This window comes from Cygnus atratus, chromosome 3 (genome assembly GCF_013377495.2).
Source record: "Cygnus atratus isolate AKBS03 ecotype Queensland, Australia chromosome 3, CAtr_DNAZoo_HiC_assembly, whole genome shotgun sequence".
NCBI classification, from domain to species: domain Eukaryota; kingdom Metazoa; phylum Chordata; class Aves; order Anseriformes; family Anatidae; genus Cygnus; species Cygnus atratus.
In genome coordinates, this window is record NC_066364.1 from 18,548,363 (window position 1) to 18,567,972 (window position 19,610).

Sequence of the window (19,610 nt, forward strand, 5' to 3'; positions counted from 1 at the left end):
AAGGGGCCATAGGGGTGGCTTCTGTGAGAAGGATCTAGAAGCTGCCCCATGTTTGGTAAGGGCCCCACTGCTGACCAGAGCCGAGCCAATAAGTGATGTTGTTTTGCACCTCTGTGAGAACATATTTAAAACAGGAAAAAAAAAAAAAAAACGCTGAGCCACACAGCAGCTGGGAGAGTGAGAGCAGTGAGGAACAGCCTTGCAGGCGCCAAGGTCAATGAAGAAGGAGGGGGAGAGGTGCTCCAGGTGCTGGAGCAGAAGTCCCCTGCGGCCTGTGGTGAGGACCATGGTGAAGCAGGCTGTCCCCCTGCAGCCCATGGAGTACCATGGTGGAGTAGGGTTCCACCCTGCAGCCCGTGGAGGAGACCACAGTGGAGCAGGTGGACCTACACTGACGGAGGCTGTGGCCTGTGGAAGACACCTGCCAGAGCAGATTCTGGGCCAGAACTTCAGGCTGTGGAGAGGAGACCATGCAGGAGCAGGTGACCTGGCAGGAGCTGCTGCCCGTGGGGGACCCAGGTTGGAGCAGTTTGCTCCTGAGAGATGGACCATGTGGTACAGAGCCATATCTGGAGCAGTTCTTGAAGAGCTGCTGCCTGTGGGCAGCCCATGCCGGATCAGTTCGGCAAGGACTGCATCCTGTGGGAGGGACCCCACAGTACAGGGGACGAGAGTGACCGAGAAGGAGCATCGGAGAAGTGCTATAGACTGACCATAACCCCCATTCCCCCGTTCCCCTGCACCACTCGGGGGGAGGAGGTGGAAGAGGGCGGTTGGGGGGAAAGGTGCTTTTGGTTTCTTTCCTTTGTTTCTCACTTCTCTAGCTTGTTAGTAATAAGCAATAAATCTTACTATCTCCCTATGCTGAGTCTGTTTTGCCCGTCATGATAATTACTGTGCAATCTCCTCATCCTTATCTCAATCCTTGAGTCCTTTTCATTGTATTTTCTCCCCGTTCCTCTTTGAGGAGGGGGAGTGAGAGAGCGGTTGTGGTGGAGCTCGGCCGCCCACCCAAGTAAAACCACCAAAGTCCTTTGTGGCGCCCAACGTGGGGCTCGAACCCACAACCCTGAGATTAAGAGTCTCATGCTTGACCAACTGAGCTAGCCAAATGAAAATGAATGTTGTGTCCTTTTACTGATTGAAATAATCTGACACAGGCAGGAACAAGCAGAAGCTCCTTGAAGCTCCCCATGTTGTAAGGAAACCAAACTGGAATGTTGAAGATTAAAAAGTAGGTCAGAATTAATAAATACATTGTAAAGTAATCCACACTTTAAATCCTGATATAAAGTGGGTGAAATTTCTGCTCTGTTCCAGTAACCAGAGATTCACCCTAGCACTTTTATTATGCTAAAATTCTTGTACAGACAGAAATGGCTAATGCATATTTGCATCAAAAAAGGAAATGAAAGAAGCTGCAAAATTACGTTACCAATTCTAAAAAAAAGAAAACTACACAGCAAAGGTTGGAACAGGTCCAGATGTAGTACAAACAGCCACTTTTACCTGGGGGATATATGCAGAAAAATCATGACCGTGATTAGGTACATTGGAATTCACCAACCCACTCCTTACTAGCCTGCCTGCCTTCCTCAATTGCAAATAACAAGCATTTCTTCTGTTATATGCAGAACAATATTTTTTATTTACTATTAACAGACTATTTTTATGGGTTGTATTTTATGACTGAAATCTAGTATATGATTAGCTGCTCCACAGATCTTGCCTTGTGCTGGAAAGGATTATAAATTGTAGCAGTTCTCACTGCTGATTCTGCCTCTGGGTGTTGAAACTGGAGCTATTCCACCTTTGCTTGCAACACCAGGTATGATGCCAAATCATCTTGCTCCTAATGCCAGATATAAAAGAAGCAGAAGCAGTAGAAGGATGGCAGCACACTCGTACTTGGAAGAGCAAAGGCTTTGAAACGTAATTATTTCTACACTGCAAAAGCACAATCTGATGAGTCTCCACTCCTCTTTCACCTGCTCACATTTACAAATAAAGTCAACATTCAAGGCTTTTTTATACTTAAATACATGTCTTCAGCTCACTCAGTGGACCTCCCAGGTAGTTCATGTGGATGTTCTGCATAATACTTTAGCCCTTGCTTTTATAACCACTACTGTTTCTAAGGATGCCTATAGCTTGCAAAAACAGTGATGTCATTAGTGAAATTCACAGTAACAGGAGCCAGAGGGAAAAAAAAAAAAAAAAGTCTATTTGTCTGCCTGCTATTGACAGTACATCAGAAGCTTGGGATGCTTTCACAGGCAGAAATGACTGATAATCCCTAACAAGTAGGAGAGATCCCTCAGACACCACACTCACCAAAACACATTGTCCTCACCAAGACTGAGATCCTTTCTTATTTCCTTTATAACTTTCACCTTTAGATAGGTATACATCTCTATACACATATAAATATAGATAAACATGTGTATATATATATAAGCAAATCCAATAGTATTAAGAAGCATGAGAGCACAGAAATTCAATCTTCAGGACACCTAAATTGTTAGACTTACATCTCAAAGTGTTTTGAACTACTTACACCCACCCTCTCAGACAGTACCTTGGCACATAGGGGAAGTTAAGCACGTTCCAAGGACAGTTCTTAAAAGGGATATGGACATGACTCATTATTCTGGAGACTAAAATAGGATGGACTGTAGCAGTTAAGTGGTTATTCTTGGGGACAGAGGATAGGTCTCAGAACCATTTAGTTTACTAGTACACAAATCCCGTTTGCGCTTCAAAAGGGAGGCCAAGCAATGTGACGGTTAGGGAGAAAACGCTTAACCAAATATTTTTCACTTTTCCACGTACTTGGAGTGTGAACCTTTTTCTGTCTCATCCTTCCTACACTGGAGCTCTAGCCAGCTCTCTACTCTTGTAGCCAGGATTTTGAATACAGTGTTGAAAAATGTTCAAGGAGGCACCTAGCCCCCATGTCATTGGATATAGCATACTATGCAGCTCTTGAGATTGTGTTTTTTATTTTTTTTCATATTTACAGTATTATTCCACTGAAATTAATGAAATTATAGGTTAAAAATGATAACATATATATAATTTAAACACCATTAATAGCCTATGAATTTCTATTAACTTTAAGAGTGCTGCAGCATCCGCTACAGTAAGATTCAGTCCCTTGAGGGATAGTTATGCAGAGCTCTTTGTAACCTACGTAGAAGTTTAGGTTTCCCAAATCCTGATGCCTGGATTTCTCAACAGGGAAATGAGCAACCAGGTTTAGGGTTTTGAAAATCTTCCCTGCCTTTTAAAAACATGAGTTTGAGAATTGAGAATTATGAGAATAATTATCCTTTTATACATAGACACAGGCATCTGAATAAACCTGAGCCTAAACTACTGCCATAGGGAGAAGGTATTAAATAGATCAGACATTGCAGAAGCTATTCAAAAGAGCTTGTGGGTAAAATATTTCGCATGCTAACAAAGCTTGAAGTGAATCTTTAGCAATTTGCAGTGTTTGGTTTGTGTTAAAAGTGCCTCCACTGCTTCTGAAAAGACGATGTTGACTAAAATCTTTGATAGAACTTAAGACAATTCATCACTGAAAACATTTGTAAAGAAGTGTATCACAGTTATCATTTTCACCATGAAGCCAGTGCTGAGGTTAAGAGTTTTTTGGTTTTTGTTTTTTTTTTTTGTCCAGTGCGAAATGGTGGAGGCATAGAGACGGTGTCAAGTGACCCACTGTGGCCATTATACCATGGCAATATGCACAAGAAACCTACATTCTCTGAGCACAGTCTTGAGCATACCCTTCCCTTAGTTGCTGTTGTCCTGACATGGTGGAGTGTCCTTGCTGCAGAAAGCCCAGCGGGGGCCAAGGACAGAGGCAGCTCTGACATTGCAGGTCGCTGCAGGGTGAAGAGTCGTGCCGAGCTCAGAGACCACGGTTGTCATTCAAGGAATCATTAGCAATGAAAGAGAGGCAGTGAAGCTTGTGTTGTCATCACACTGTAAGGAGGTTGGCTGCAGCCCAAATTAGCTTGCTTAGGGAGTGTGAATCAAAATGACATGTAATCTGAATGTTAATGAAAAATTTCTCATGCTTTAGACTTCAGATTCCATCCAGAAAGCTGTCATCTGGAAGACATTATCTCTGTCCCTTCCTCATGCTCTCTTCTTAGGATATATGTATTTGCAAATATGTATGAACAGTGGAAATATTTATTTTTCTTCCTGAAACCTGCACTGCTTAGATCACGGTTTCCAGAGCACTGTGTTTTATTCAGAAATGGCCCAGTGTGATTAGGAATTTTTGAATGTGTGCTGTAGCAAATGTAGAAGGAAATCAGTACAGAAAATGCCATGCTTTTCAAGCAAGATAATTACATGGGTTTCATAGGCAAATAAATGTCACAGCACTAAGTGCTGTTATACAGTGGTGCAGCCCCACTGTCACAGAGAAGGTTCCTATTTGCACTGCCAGAGGCCTGAACTGTCTAGATGTTATTTGTGATATTCATCCATGTTAAACTGTGTTAGTCAAAATCACAAGTTATTCCACTGAGGAGGATAGAGTTACCCCAATGTGAAACCAGTCATCACTGATGGAAATTAAAAGGAATGCATGCAGTTTGTGATGATTAACCTGCAGTCATATGTCCCACCACTTGGCAAGGAGGATAAATACTTTAAATTTGTATCAGTTTTCTAACAACTATTAGACACTTGTAGGTCTGCCAAATTCAGACGTCCTCTTCTCATCCTCATGCATGTAAAAGATAGCTCTGCAAGTGAAACTCCTCTCACATGGTGCCCACTGCATACTTCTGTTCTTCATAGCACATTTAAAGGAAATTGTTGTATATCTACTACAAAGCAAGTAACAATCAATAAGTACAAAAAACTCTTCTTAAAAGAGTCAGTAGAAAATAAATTACTCGCTTGAGAAACCTGAGATCATAAAATGTTGAACACTACTGGTCTAACTTATAATTGAGTCAGTAAACTATTTGAATGCCCTTTCCAAATCAACAGATGGACAGATTCTGGCATAAAAGAGAATATGAATGCCTAAACCTAGCAAAAGGAGTCTGCAAATTCAGACAGACATTTCAACACAGGAATGTGAGTGCTATCACTGACAGACAATTAAGCATTTGTAAAAGAATTAGGATAATTTGAGTTTTTCAAACATGATGTTAGTCCAAAAAATTCAGATTTTCATGAATATTAATACTTAAGTTTTGGTGGACTTTGAAGATTCTGTATCTGGGCTTTTTTTCAAGTTACATATTTATCCTTTCAATAAAGTTGGTTGTAGTATTTTTATTTATTTATTTATTTTGCATGTGAGACAGTAGCACACTCAAGAACAAATGTAAAACAGATTGAAGGCAATCAGGACTATTCCAGTCTGGAAAGGATGCCTGTATCTGCCTAAAGTTGAGTTTCTGATTCAATGTTATGCTTAGTCAGTGTGTACACTGATGCATTTTTAAATATTGAACCAAGAACTTGGACTGAGATACAAAAGGAAGACTTAGGTAGCTAAATAAAATTTTAAGTGTGCTAGGTCAATATTTTAGAGCTGTAAAGTCTAAAGTCTTATCCTGAGACACCCGCATTTTCATAGGCAAGTAAATTTCCCTGGGCTTCCTTGCATGTACAGTTGCCTGTCTCCTCCACTTTTGACATGGACAGATGTAATCTGAGCAAAAAAAAACCTACAGAAACAAGAAGATGTATGCACCACAGGGACATCGCCTCATGAACCAAATTTGCAAACCTTTGTGCCTGTAGTGCAATTCCTGAGAACAAAATTGCTTTACTCTGCATTCATTTCTTCTAGCAATAAAACTAGTTTAACCACTTTCCGCACTCCATTATGACATCTGCTCATCCCAGTGCAACTACTTCTGGGAACACTCTATAAACCAGATCAAAGAAATGACCCAAACAAACACTTTGGGGTGCTCTTTTTCAAGCCATATTATTCACTGAAGCACTCTCCAAGACAAACAGTTCCATCCGCATAGCAAAATGTAGAAGTAACTTTTGTTACAACAGTGCAGAAAATACCAGACATGCATTTGTGGGAAAATTAGTTTATAAAAAGTCTTTAAATATGCTGGTGATATGACCTGAACAAAAGAGCACCATTAACTGGACCAGACCATAAAAAAAGATCTTTCTACTGAGCACAAACTCACATTACTTCAAGTGTCTCCTCCTTCTCTTCCTTTAAAATGTATTATTAGGGAGAAGTCATCTTTAGTGTTCATGCTTACAATGTATTTCTACTAAGTTAGCATTTTTTTGCCTCTGCTCTTGTAGATCAGCAGTTTTGCAATATCTGATCAATGACACCAACTGGAAATACAGAACACTTGAAATTCCTTCCAGGACAAACTGCTTTCTTATGGTTTCATACCTGAGAATTTATTTCTTTTTACTGTTAAAATACAGTCATTCTATTACCAAGGCCACATCAGTAGCTAACCCACGAAAACAATTCTATCCTCTGATTCATCTTCTGTGGGGGAAGGGGTGGGGTAATTTCTCTGACACTAAAGTCAAAAACTGTTGAAAGTCCCATGTAGAGTTCATCTTTTTTTTTTTTTTTTTTTTTTTTTTTTTTTTTACCTCTTGCACAATGTCTGGATGTAGTGATATGAAGCTTAGATGTGATGATCAGATAAATTTGAAATTGTGCCAAATTAAGAAGTAATCTATAAGAAACTGTAACTCAGGCTTGCTTCCACTCTCTTAGGTCTAATTACAGACACTTTACTGATGTGAAAGGTGGTCTCATTATAATTTACATGCTTAGAAGCCGGAAGAAGGTGTAACATAAAAGAGATTGGTTACCTAATTTCCATCTTCCTATAGCTCCTCAGCATGCCATTTAGACTAACCAAGACCTTTTTTACCCATGCATTAAAAAGAGTGAGTCTTAACACGTGGAAGAAAATCTAATTTATACCACTTTAAAGCAGGATCACTGCATTTAATATAAATATAAAGACTATGTACAGAAAATGTTATTGTAAACATTAAATAATTTGTGACGAGTGCTAGCAAAATGAACAGCATTGACTGGGATTGTCACAGAATAACTTGCATTTCTTTGTCTAAGAAATCTTCTCCCCAGAAAGAGGTGGCACCCTTTCCACTGCCTGTTGGGAAGAAACCCTGGCCTATATTCTACCTAAAAATCACATCCAGAGTTAGTCTGGGAGAATGCTGATTGTTACAAATCAAAACCTTGTGAGGAGGTATGTCAATGTTAGAGTGCTGACTGGCTTTTTTTTTTTTTTTTTTTTTGGACAACAGATTTAATCAAAGTGTGACTGGAGTGTGATTGGAGAAGGAAAAAGAGATATCTGTTTTTCCCCCTTCTGTAGTCTCTAAGCAAGTCCTGGGAAGTTTTAATAGTCTGCTATTGCTGCTTCTACTTCTGCTGTGGCTGTAATACGACCTCAGCCTTTGAACATTCCTATATTTAGCCATTATTCTGAAACATTGCCAAAACCTACCGAGGAGTGCAAAGTAAAGCAATGATGATATAAAAGCAGGAGCTCCCTAGAGATTCACAGCACTAAAAAAAAAAAAAAAAAAAAAAAAGACCTCCTTACTTCTTCCTTCCTGTTTCTTTGGCCCTAAGGAGATTTCTTTTAGCAGCAAAACACTGTGCCTGTAAGACCTTCAATGAAAAGGCATCAGGAATCATTTATGATGGAAGACATTAGGCAACTTAAAAGCCAGCTCCTACTTGTGTAATCTACTCCCACCTTTGCCAGGTAATACACAGATCCTTGACCTGTGACAGCTGTCAAAGCATCTTAAAATTACAGTGTGATGCAGAAGAACTGTGAATCAATACCAGTGCATTAGCCAACACAGTGCTGCTGGAAGAGTCCTCTCTCAGCAAAAGCAGATAATATGTGCAGCTGGTTAGATGTTGTGCCTTTGGTTTTCTCCTTGAGTAAAGTAGCAAGATGAAGTATAAAAATTTGACTACCCAGGACTATTGCAGGTAATTTTAATTTATGTACAATTTTTTTCCAAATTCACCAAACTTACCACACCTTCTGGAAATTGTGTACTGTGCGGCAATCTCTGCTTCTGTCTGAAAACCACACCTCACACACAAAATGATCAGAAATATGCTTTTATATTGTTGTTTCATTGTCTACGTGGAGATAACATGTAAGGGAATGGGGGTCACATATGGTCCAGGATGACCTCATGCTGTGCCACCTCAGGTTTCAAGTTCTGTTAGTCAGAGGCACGAACTGAGAGCTGAAGACCAGTTTACACCAGAAGGATATGATTCAGTTACCCATAATTGCAAGTTTTTATGTCACTGCGGAGACTGTCCTGTTTGCAGAAACTGCTGATGTAGATGAATACCATACAGGCAAATTCTGAATTTGCAGAAAGAAAAAAAAAAAAAAAAAAAAAAAGGTGCAGTTCTTTATTTAGAGGCTCTGTTTTGTCTGCCATTTCTGCATGCAGTTACCAGTGATAACACTTGGAGCTGAGCAGGCATGTTCAGAAACAAGATGAGGTTTAAACCATATGATTTGTTTAAGAGCAGATATATGAAATTTCCTCTAAACTCAGACACCCTGACATTTTAGACCTACTTTTTTTTTTTTTTTTTTCCAAAGAATTAAACAAGGAAGTATGAAGGGTTCAATGGAAGAGGTTAAACATCCAAATTGTTTGCATGTGCTGTTTTAACTGCTTCCTTTTGAAAACAAGCAGTTTTAGGCTTTGGCAGTTCTGAGGCCCTTTTACGTTCCAGTAATCCAATCTCATTTGAAGGCAACACCTTTTAAGTATGAAATATATCTTCTTGATTTAATATTCTGAAGTTAATCAGATCAGCTATTAATTGATTTAAATCAATTTTTGATTGCTAAAATTCAGCCAGGTGTTTTCTTTAGTTAGGGTGGGGGGATTAGTTTTCCTTTTGACATTCTAAGGAATTTGACCATTATGTATGACTGAATATGAGTATTTGTGTTCAGATCCAGAATAAATGTCTCATCTGAAAAACAAAAGATCAGGTACTGTCTCTCCAAGTGATATATCCAATTAAGTTTGAAGTGCGCAGCTCACAAATTACGGAGGATGAACTGTAGTCAAAGCTACAGAAGCACTTTATGTTGTAGCTGTCCATATTTTATGTTGTAGCTGTTCATATGGCATGAATTCATGGTACAGAGTTGCTCTGTAGAGTTACTTTTCCTGACAAACATCACTTTTCCAATTCAAATTCCATTCTTTTACTTAGTATGAATATAAAGAGCAAACACTAATCCATCCTTTGCTCAACATATTGAGAATAAGTACAAATGCCTCAAAATTTATTCAACAAATTTAAGTTAGAGTATTTTAATTTCAGTCTAAATAAAAAGTTAAGAAGAAGACTATATGTTTTTTTTGCTATTTGTACCTTTTTGACCTCAGTCTTGGAAATACTCAGATTAATTTTGAACATGTCGATAGCCTCACTAAAATACAGAAACCCGTCGAAATGCAAATTTAATTCACTCTCATTCAAAACCAACCAAAAAAAAAAAAAAGGAAAAGGAAAAAAATGATCATGTCTTGTAAAACAGAGTCATAAAGCATAATAACTAGAAATGTTAACAGATGAGAGATGAAGGGAACCATTCTAAGGATCTATTCTCCTTGACAAGTAGCATTTATTTAAACAGTCTTATTGCTTCAATCTCCTGATTATTACACAAATATTTTATGCTCTGGTTGTTTTACAAGGGCATTGGCTCTTAGGAGAAGTGTAGTACTTTTGTTAGTGCTCTATGAGACTGTTATAAAAAACAAAACAACAAAAAAAAACATACAACAAACCAACAACAACAACACCTGGGAGGTTTAAATTTTATATCTGCAGCTCTACTAATTATTCTCTAAGGGATTAATTAGACTAACTTTTTCAGGTTTTCAACAAGTTTATATTCACATTTATACTGACTTAAGAAACAGCTTGCACTGTGATCACAGAAAAAAAAAATCTGTTTGTTTCTTTAATGCATGAATCTGCTGATAAGGTTTCACAGTAGTTACAGTTAAAATAAATCTACATGCCAACATAATATTTTTAAAGTGACACATTCTCATTTCTACTTGTTTTTGTCCTGAGTTCTCTGAGAAAAGTAATTATTTATAAATAACATAAGAAAGATGAATGTGGTTAGAAGCTGGCCTTGTTTGTAATGTCTTCTGTGTAAGAGAATCTGGTTACTCAATCAGTTTGTAAGGATATCTTACGGTTATCTAATACTTTGTTAGTGCCTTTCCCTGGGTTTTCAATCAGAATGTACTTTTCACATTAACCCAGAACAGGCCTAATTAAAAAATAATCTCCCATCTTTTTTCCCTTGTGGCTGAAGTCCTCAGCCAAATTTCAGAAATAATTTGTTGAGAACAGAGTTTTAGGTCTCTATTAACACTGAAATGGCTAACCCTTGGTCTGATTTTCATACATCTAGGGACAAATTTGGACTCCTAACTTTTAAGTACTCAAAGTCCATAGTTCCAGAGAAGCTTGCTAAAATCGCAATCTTTAAAAAAAATTCTTGGGTACTATACTCATTTGAATCATTTTAGGGATTTGAAAAGGATTTGAAAAGGAGAAGGTAATATTAACCAAAAAAAAAAAAAAGAAGAAGAAAAAAAAAAGATTCTAGTATTCAGACACCAAAAGCAAAACTCTGTTGGAAGTGGAAGTGGTCCCTGACTGTGCTAGGTCATAACCTGTGCCCAAAGTTGTTTCCAGCGTGTGATTGTTGGTCTTGGCCAAGACTGTGCATAGGAGCATTCAAACAATTAATAGCATAGAATATCAATTGCAGCACCAGTGAAACATCCTCCAGACCCTAACCAATCACCTTTCTTCACAGTAGATATGAATAAGTTTTTCTGAGAAGGTAAAATGGCTCTACTTTTAAGAGGCTTCAAAACTGAGTTTCCAGTCTCAAATCCTCCCTCATTTTCTGTTCTTTACTAGGGTAGTCAGTGTTTGCCATGAGAGAATACTCTGCCAAACTGAGCATGTCAAGGCACCAGCTGACAACCAAACTCCTGCAGCTTTGTTGAGGAAATTCTCAATATTCATGGACTTCTCTGTGATCATCCTGTCTGTCACTTCCACAGCAATCCAGTACTCTAGAAATATTCATCAGTTCATTGGATGCCAATCTGGTGTAGTATTTTCAAAAATATTCAATTTAGTGCTGAAGTAAAATCATGTTCATTCTAAATAAGTGTCAACTGAATTAAAGCAACTTTGAAATTTCCAATTTTCAAAACAGGTAAAAGTCAATCATAACAGAAGTTTTCTTAATGGTTATCCATACTATAATTTAACTTCAGGATCTTCCTTGTTTCAGCTGATGAACCTGGATATAGCTTTCCAGAATGGACCACAACTTGGATAAAGGAACCCCTTATGAATCTCTCTGGTCATTTGGGATTTCAAAAAACTTGTACTATAAATGTGACAGTTAAGGGAAATCTTGTATTTTTAGCTCACACATAGCCAGCCCTCCACCATGGAACCTGCAAGTAAGCTTTCTTTTATCTAGTCTTCACTAAACAAAAATTAGATGCCCAGTCTTAGCATTTTTTTTTCTTTTTTCGTATAAAGACTTATGTGCACCCACCAAGATCATTTTATGCACACATAAAATATACCCTGCTATACATCCTGCTTTATAATGATATTTTATATCATATAATAACCCTGAACAGAACTTTAGCATAGAGAATGGCCAATGAGGTTTTCACAGAGTGGTCTACCTCTCAAAGGAAGTTGTGTCAAGACTTACATCCTGTCCCTTCTTTGACCAGATAGGTTACATTTTGTTTTATTTAACAGTCTCTCTGGCTATTTCAGGTACTCGCTGGAACTGCTTAACTAAATATAACAGGGGATATTTTTAAAGGAAATGTATAAGAGTTTTCTTTTCACAAAACAGGAAAATTCAGTTCTGCATGGCATGACATTTAACGTATGTCACAAAAATATATTTCTGGGTCACAGTTTCATAATCACTGCACAAACAATTGCTGGAAAAATGATGTAATATATATAGAATGGAATAATTTGAAGCAGAAAGTTTCTTTGATTTTAAGACACTTTCCAAATTTGTTTAAACCATTGGATTCCTATGTTATCAGTCAAAAGATCCTTCCTCCTTGATCCAATTAAACCTAATATGGTGAGATGAATGTTATATTAGTCAACAATCCCGTGTTACTGTTATTACTATTAGAATCTTTATATTTATCTAGATTAGAATAGAATTATATCTATCTAGATTAGAATCTTTATATCTATCAATAGCAGCACAATCTTTCTCTAAAGATTGCAGTATTTGCAACAGTTTACTTTTTTTTTTTTTTTTTTTCCTGGAGCAATTGGGGCCTATATAAAGCTTTCAAGTTAGTAATAGTGAGGTTTGGGTCAAAAGTAAACAGTCACACATCTAATTTTGTGATAGAATAGTCCCACATATCAGCAGCATCAAATACAAAGAAGAGAAGATGTGGAGAAGGACTTGGCAAAAGTTTTGAAATGCAGAGTCCTAAATGCATAGTTTGGAAACTAGGAAAGAGAAGACAATGGTCAATGTTTGTCTAACATGCTGATAGGAGAAATATCCAAAGCACCTCTAGGAGCTGGAAAAACGTTGAGAACTGTAATCCTAAGCTACGTAACCATGACAAAAATTGTACAACATGTATCCATTAAAAAGAATTTATTACTATGATAAACATTTTGCTTCTTGTAAACAAAACCGAACTCTTGTGTTTCTGGATCTAGTGAAAGAAGACAGAACTGTGTGGTTTTCTTCTGTCCATGGACCAGAATATTTTCATTTCACTTAATTCCAATGGAAAATAATTCAAACCATGTGAGGTGAATACACTCTTGCCTTTGCCACTTTTGCACTTTAAGAAAGCCTTCCCACTTTTCAGGAGATTGCAAGGAGGACCTCCCCCACACATACTCCAAGAAAATGATGGAAATGACAATTATATTTTGTTAACAAACGAATGTTAAGACATAAGGTAAAATTATGCCTGAGTGCACGGAATTTATTTTTCCAATAAAGATCAAGTAATAAAAAAGATGAAAGACTTATTAGTTGTTCTCAGTGGGAAAGTGATTTGTACTTTTTTATTATACAGTACAGATTGCTCTTCAGTAACATGTAGAGCAAAGTACTTGAACAGAACATAAGTGTCATGTGAATCAAAATCTAAATAGTCTGTAGTCAGTTGGGGGTGTATATAATAATTTTCTAGTTTGTTTTTTTTTTTTGCTTTTTTTTTTTTTGAAAGCAAATATCAAATCAAAATAAGGGCTACATTAATTTGAACTGGACTGGGGCCTCAATAGGGAGCCAGGGGAGAGGAATAAGCTATTGAAGCTGCTCAAGTCAGCAAGCACACCTCTTGATAGTTGGGGTTTTAAATTGCTTCCTTCATCCTCACCTCAGCGGTGCTTACAGTATTGAGAGCAATGGCTTCATCTCTGGTCTGATTAATTTTCATGGTACTTACAAATTTGAGTCCATTATAAATTGCCTTGCTAAAGTACTGTCTCCAGTTAAGACAAATATCTGTGCATAAGCATGCATAAATTCACCAGCACTGACTAGCACTAGAATGTTTTATTAAAACATGTAGATTTAATCTTCAGGTTCCTAAAGTGGCATATGAAAATAGTTTGGACACTAGCAGATAGGAACAATGTAAGTCTGCCACAGTAACATGATAGTCCTGTTTCAGCCTCTTGGAATTCAAATTAGTCTTTACTAGTTTCTTTATGCCCTGTTTTGTTCTAAGCACTCAGAATTCAAGTCAACTCATTTAGCTATTAATGATAAAGGCTGAAGCTAAATGTGCTTGATGGACTGAGAACACTCTAAACATAAGAGAAATTTCAAAAATAAGACTTTAATATAGAAAATAACCTCTTTTTAGGCATCATTTTCACCTCCTACTCAAATGTAAGGAAAAAGCTAAATACAAACTATTGAGTCAAAAAATGCCTACCTCAGATTAAAAGCAAATTGCATCAGGAAGAATTTATTCCCCAAGCACTTTAAAATATAAAATTACTGAAGTTTTAAATACAGGTCACTGTGAGGACAGTAGAAATAATGACATTATATATTTCAGGAGTAACATTTGTCTTCTCTCAGACACATATGCCATTTTTTTCATTCATTTATTCAATTCATCCACAGCTGGGAAATTAAAGAGACTTTAAAATTTGATTTCTTGGAATCTTTTTTTTTTTTTTGGCCTTCAAATCTTTCCAGCTGATAATTTCAATATTTTATTGCAAACCTCCCTGCATTCCAAGGCAGTTTCTTTTTCTTCTTGCATTACATAAACATTCCCTTAAATACCACAGAGTGTGTTTCAATAGCTGAAACTTAGGAAAAGTGTACCATGAAGAACATTCAGAAAGTTTCTTATCACAAGGAAGCTTTTTCAGAAAGAGAGAAATTCCTAATATTTTTGAGATTCCCAAGAAAGGAAGAAAGAAGAAAGGAAGGAAGGAAGGAAGGAAGGAAGGAAGGAAGGAAGGAAGGAAGGAAGGAAGGAAGGAAGGAAGGAAGGGAAAATAAAAAATAAAAATAAAACAGAGAAGGAAGGCTTGTCTCTAAATATCCCAGCATACTACATTCATGTTCAGTGTCAAAATGTTGGCTTTTGTGGCAAATAGTCTAACTGTCTAACTGTTAGGATTGATAAAGAAATATTTGTATTAAAAAATAATACTTCTGAAATGAAAATGAGTGATTTGGAATTAAAGGTTGCATTTTGGGGAGGTGTTTTTAAGAATCCCTCAGGTCTCTAGACTGAGACTGGTAGATTCCTATCTCTCCTGATAGGCACTTCAAAGTACAAAATAAAATGCTTTACAGGTTGTACTTTAAAGAGTAATCAGAATAAATTTGTAGCTGGAGGTGGAATGAAAAATGACATTCCTATTTTTAAATTTTTACAACTATCAATAAACAATATCAAAATTAGATACATTTAAATTGTACTACTGAATTTGTTCCTAGAACAAGTGAAAACATCTCAAAGTTTTACCAGAGACATTATTGGTATGGATTTAATAGACTTAAGTCTATTAGTAACATGATGTTTGAAGTACACTGAAGACTGGGAAAAAAGCTAGAACACTGTACCACTGGATTTTATTTACAGGCATGTAAGTACATACTCATTTAGGGGAGAATACAACTCATTCAGACTTTTTATTTTTTATTTTTCCCTTCAATAAAGAATGACTTAAGATTTAGAAAAGACAATATGAAAACCCAAGGGATAAGAGAAAAGGATCAGTGTGTTTTCCAGGTCAGATCATCTCAGTTTCAATGAGTCAGAAATTCATTCTATCAACTGAACAAGTGTCTCAAGTCAGCAAATCAATGACATCAAGTTGGCCTATTATGTTGGATGCACCTGAGTTCAAGCAAAAGTTTCTGGTTTTAGAGTGCAATTTCTCACAAAATGGGATAATTCAGAAATGCTGATGTTTGCCATAAGTGAACATCTGAAAGAACTTTACCAGGCAAGAGTGTGACTATAATTTTAAAGTTGTTGACTACACCATACATAATGTTTTTAATTCTAGCATTGTTTTCAAAGATGAAAAAAAAAAAAAAAACAGTAATTTATATTCTGTCATACAATTAATCTGAATATTCATTTTATGTTCACTCTCATAAGATACATAACTACAACAATGTATTCTTATGAAGCAGGTTAAGAGAAGGACCACCAATATCCTTAAAAAAAATAGACTAACTTTAATTTTGAGGAGGACTCAAACCTTTCTGGTTAGTTAAACCTTGACTAACTGTTACTGCACAGACAATGGTCTCCCTAGGAAAAACTGCAATATCCGATACTTCCTTGAGTCCTATTAAGAGGAAAAAAAAATAAATTAAAAAAAAAAAAAAAAGAAAAAAAATGGTACTATCCAACACAAATTTTTGCCCGATATATTAAGGTTGAGAAGTAACTTAGATTATCTTCAAAAGGTTCAAACCTAAGCTAACTCTGTTGAATACTTTTCTTGCTCCTGTAAAATCTAAATCTGACTTTTTCCTCATTTCTGAATATAGTGACATACTTTCCTAATGTGAGGTCCTTCTGCTTTCTGCTCCTTGTTTAAGTTCTTATAAAGTCAACAAGCACCTGGTTTCCAGCATAGTAATGAACAAGCCAACGTGACCTAGGGTTATCTGCCAATGTACTCCATTTGCATGATGACTCTTTTGACCTCCATTAAGACACCATGATTTTTAACATCTTAATGTATAGGAGATAATTCTTGAAGTGTTTATTTAAACCACAGCAACAATGAAACTTTTGAATTAAAAGTTTAGATTTAAATACAAATTCAGAAAGCATTAAAAATCCACAACTACTTTTTCCTCTATTAAAAAAAATAATAATAATCATGTCACGGAGACTAACTGGAGGAAAAGAATGAGGTATTTGTTAGAACTATCTGAACTGCGATTTGTTTTCCTTCAAATCTAATTCAAAACTGAACACTTTCGGCCTCCTTCCAAGAAAAAGTATTTTGCCCACTGTGAGGTTTAATTATTTGTGGCTTGCATAGTGTTTTGAAGATGAGAAATGTTGTGCGCAACCTAAGTTCTCTCTATTTGTTCTCACTCACTCCCTGGCTAAACTAAACTGGCTAAAACATCATGCTTCAGTTATTTATTTATTTATTTATTTGTTCCCCTATAGATATACATGCTAAATGCAAGGCAATTTTTGTGTGTTTTTGTATGGAGGAAAGGTCCTATTTCACAGGTTTATGTTCCTTTGCTGACTTGTCTTTGCCATCAGCAGTGGAAACACCAGGCTTTTCCGCTGAGCACCAAGTAAGCCAATATGATCTGAATCATTTGTTACTGATAATACTGAACACAATTTAAATCACAGCCCTGTATTGGACACAGTCAGTCCCAATCTGAAAAGCTTGCAATCTGAATGAACACAATAAATTGTGAGATCACTGAATCTTAGAATGGCTTGGGTTGGAAAGGACCTTATTTTTAATCTGCAACTGAACATTTCAATCAGAAAACAAAAAAAAAGTGAGGTTATACTGAACATAGGAAATCTGATTTTGGGATGCATCAGTAAGAATATGAATGTACACACCCCCAAAGTTCATCAGGTCTTAACTTTTTCAGTTAAAAGCCATGTTAAGGCACCACACTTCAGGAAACCTGTGAATGTTTCTTCTAGTGGAACACTCCACTAGTGTGGAGTAAGAAAGAAGGAAAAGATGAAAAAAAGTACTGAAATCTTAACCCACAGGAAAATAATGATGGATATAGGTTTATTTAATCTAGGAAAGAAGAGTGAGTTTGTGGTGGGTTGACCTTGGCTAGCTTCCAATCACCCACCAAGGGCAAAACGGACTCTGCCTGGGGAAGATCGAATTAATTTATTGCCAATTAAAAACAGGTAGTGAGAAACAAATGCAAAACTGAAACCATCTTCCCACTGTCTCCTCTTCTTCCCAGACTCGACTTCACTCATGATTCCCCTATCTCCTCCCTGGCCAGTTAGCACAGGGAGATGGATGCTGCAATCAATTCATAAAGCTTCACTTCGGCCATTCCTTCCTCACACCTTTCTGTCTGGGATCCCTCCCATGGGCTACAGTCCTCCACAAACTGCTCCAACATGGGTCCTTCCCTTGGGCTGCAAGGTATATCCAACTGCTGTGGTGTGGGGTCCTCCATAGTCTGCAGTGTGGATATCTGCACTGATGTCATCCTTCACGGACTGCAGGTGGACAACCTGTTTCACCATGGTCTTCTCCATGCGTCACATGGGAATCTCTGCTAGGGCACCTAGAGCATCTCCTGCCCTCCTTCTTCACTGATCTTGGGGCCTCCAGGGTTGTTTCTCTCACATTTTTCTCACTCCTCTCCATCACTGTTGCTGCACAGCATTTTTTACTTTTCTTAAGTATGTTATCACAGAAGCACCACCAGCATCACTCATTGGCTCAGCTGTGTCCTGTGCTGGTTCTGGTTTAGAGCCAGCTGGAACTGGCTTTGCCCAGTTCTGTAAGGGCAGCTCCTGGATTCTCATCACAAAGTTCACCCCTGCAGCTTCTCCCCTCCCATCCTCCCCACCCCCAACTGCTAAAATCTTGCCATATAAAGTCAATACCGAGGAGAAATTGTTAATTATTCAACTCCATCAAATAACTCCATTAAATATATATAATGGAAGTTACTAAAAAGATAAACAACACTTAAAATGCATAGAGGCTGGGGAATCATTAGGGATGATGCTTGTCCCATTCCTATTTTACTGCTTTTCTCACCTGTCCTTGTCATACTGAAGAACATACTCTTTAAGACAGAATACTGGCTAAATGGTCTGGTCTGAACTAGAGCAGCTCTTCTTGTATCCTTATATTTATAATTTTATAAAAGCAAAATGGCTTTTTGTTAGCTTTGTCTTAAATGTGACAAATACAATTCAGCAATATATTCTCATTAGACCATTAAATATGGGTATTGAAGACACTATTTTCTATATCAGACTGAAGACTTTTCAAAAATATACAAATGGTTGTAGAAGGAATTGTTATTCAACTGGGACATCCAATAGCACTCATTAAGGTAGTGATACCAGACCTCAAGATAAATGCACTAACCAAGGATTGGTCCATGTTCAGGGATAAATTGAAGTCTTCCCTGTTTCAGAAATTCCATCCTTACTGGTAACATCTTCCTGAAATGACCTGTAAATTTAGACTGTTTGGTCAGAAATGTCACAGTAGTTCCTATAAGTGTCCATACGTTTCTTCAAGCTGAAATTTTTAAGCAGTGGAGTTTTTCAAATGTCAGTGGAGAAGGCTAAGAAGATAATGAAAACAGCTTGGATTGAGGATAACATCTGGGCCTTCTTTATTCATGGTCTTAAAATAAAACACATGCTTAAAACATTCCTGATGAGTGTCCAATGTAAACAGTGTTAAAAAAAATTCAACCACTTCCCTGAGTAAGAAAAAATCATTGTAATGAACAATCGAAGAATGTTTGGAAGAACAGAGGTAACTGAACATGAGACATAATTGGACTATGATTATGTACATTTTGTCACAGGCTAAATACTGAAATTTAACTTAAGCGGAAACTTTACAGTAACTATTAGGGACACTTGAGAAAAATAAAGAAAAATGGTAAATGATTCAACACTCAGGTTTTCCATGTATTTCTTAGAGATTTTTCCAAAATGTAAAGATACTGTGTACCTTCCAGACTTGTTGGATAGGAAAGTTAAAAACAGCCTTCCTTTCTACCTTTCCCAAATTACAGAATTACTGAAGAAGAGCAGTCCAAATCTCTGTATTCTGCTGTATTTGGTAATAAATGGCCCTGGTATCCAACCTTTTAGTGCTGCTTAACATTTCCTTACCACTTCTGTAAAGTAAGTGGTCCATATAGTTATGTTCAGAGATACACAGCACGTAAGCAGAATGCACAATTGGAATTAGGTGAAAACAAAAGCAT

The 19,610-nt window shown here is 37.0% G+C and overlaps 1 non-coding gene across 1 annotated transcript; it reads right to left on the reverse strand.

Annotated features, from left to right (window-relative positions):
- Nucleotides 1–1,040: 1,040 nt before the first annotated feature.
- TRNAK-CUU (transfer RNA lysine (anticodon CUU)) lies at nucleotides 1,041–1,113 on the reverse strand. Its single transcript has one exon. It is a non-coding gene; the product is annotated as a tRNA-Lys (tRNA).
- Between the last annotated feature and the right edge of the window lie 18,497 nt (nucleotides 1,114–19,610).